The sequence below is a fragment of the Mustela putorius genome, unplaced genomic scaffold, assembly GCF_011764305.1.
Source record: "Mustela putorius furo isolate JIRA1106 unplaced genomic scaffold, ASM1176430v1.1 tig00003949_pilon_pilon_pilon, whole genome shotgun sequence".
Taxonomy (NCBI): Eukaryota; Metazoa; Chordata; class Mammalia; order Carnivora; family Mustelidae; genus Mustela; species Mustela putorius.
The window spans coordinates 7,942,443-7,944,609 of record NW_025422093.1 but is presented as its reverse complement, the minus strand read 5'-3'; positions in this window follow the sequence as shown (position 1 = coordinate 7,944,609).

The window sequence follows — 2,167 nt, the reverse complement described above, 5'->3', positions numbered from 1 at the left end:
TAGAGTCAGGAGGAGAAAAGAATAAAGAAAAGTAAAAAGAACCTAAGATGCTCATGCAATACAATTAAGTAGACCAATATATATATATCATGGGAGTCATGGAAGGAGAAAAGAGACAAAGAGGCAGAGAGCTTTTTTGTAGAAATAAGAAAAATTTTAAATTTTAGGAAAGAAATGATCAAATTCAACAAACTCAATATATTCCACTTAGGATAAGCCCAAAGAAACACACATAGAGACACATTATCATCAAATTTTCAGATGTCACATATAAGGGGAAAATGTTGAAAGCAGCAGAGGAAAAGTGATTCATCATATACAAGGAAACCCCTATAAAATTATAAGCAGATTTCTCAGCAAAAGCTTTGCAAGCCAAAAGGAAATGAGATGATATATTTAAAGTACTGAAAGGAGGAAAAAAAAAAACCAACCTGCCAATCAAGAATACTATATGAAGTATACAACCCTTCAAAAACAAAGAAAGAAATGACTAAATTAAGGATTTCCTAGATAAAAACTGATAGAGGTCATCATAACTAGATATTCCTTACAAGAAATGTTGAAGGGAATCCTTCAAGAACTACAAAAACATAAACATACTAACAAAATGGCAATTACTTTATCAATAATTTCTTTAAATGTAAATGGCCTAATGCTTCTATCAAAAAACACAGGGTGATTTAAAAAAAAAAAAAAGACGTCTGCTTATAAGGGACTAACCTAAGACACATGCATACTGAAAGTAAAGAGAGAGGGAAAAATATTTACCATGCGAAAGGAAGCAAAAAGAAATATGGAGGAACAATACTTACATCAGACAATAGACTTTAAGGACTGTAACAAGAGACAGAGAAGGGCAGTACAAAATGATAAAAGGATCAATCCAACGAGAGGATGTAACTAATATAAATATGTGTGTACACAACATAGGATCACCTAAATATGTAAAGCAAATATTAACAGACATAAAGAGAGAAATGACAGTATTACAATAATAGTAGGGGACTTTGACATCCCACTTACATCAATGGATGGGTCATCTAGGCAGAAGATAAATAAGGAAACAATGTCTTTGAATAACAATAGATAAGATGGACATACAGATATATACAGAACATTCTGCCCCAAAACAACAGATTACACAATGCAAGTAGAACATTCTCTAGGATAGACCTCAAGTTGGGCTACAAAATGAGTCTCACTATATTTAAGAAGATTAGAATCATACTGTGCATATTTTCGGGTTTAAAACTAAGAGTTCATCACAAGAAAAAAAACTGGAAGAAATAAAACATGTTGAGGTTAAACAACATGATACTTGCCAACCAATGGGTCTATGAAGAAATCAAAGAATAAATTAAAAAATACATGGAGACAAATGAATATGAAAACACAGCAGTCCAAAATCTTTGGACACAACAAAAGGAGTTCTAAGAAAGAAATATATAGTAATAAAATCTACCTCAAGAAACAACATAAGAAGTCCAAATAAACAATTTAACTTTACACCTAAAGGAATTTTTAAAAAGAACCAGAAAAGTCAAGGTGAGTAAAGGGAAGAAAATTATAAAGATCAGTGCAAAAATAAATGACCTAGAGACAAAAGAAAAGATCAATGAAACCAAGACCTTGTTCTTTGAAAAGATAAACAAAATTGATTAATCTTTAGCCAGACACATCAAGAAAAAAAGAAAAAGGACTCAAATAAGCAAAAACAGAAACAAAAGAGAAGTAATAAGTAACACCATAGAAATACAAAGGATTATAAGAGAATACTATAAAAAATTAGATGTCAACAAATTGAATAACCGAAAAGAAATGGATAAATTTCTAGAAACATAAAGTCTTTCAAAACTGAGCCAGGAAGAAATATGAAATCTGAATAGACTAATTACTAGTGAGGAAATTGAATCAGTAATCAAAAAACTACCACCAAAGAAAAGACCAGGATGAGATGGATTCACAGATGAATTCTACCAAACATTTAAAAAAAAAAAAAAAAGAGTAAATACCTATTCTCAAACTATTCAAAAAAACAAAAGAGAAAAGGAGGTTTTCAAATACATTTTATGAGGCCAGCATTACTCTGATACCAAAACCAGACAAAGATACCACACACAAAAAAGAAAACTATAGCCCAATATCCTGGGATTCTAGATGCAAAAAT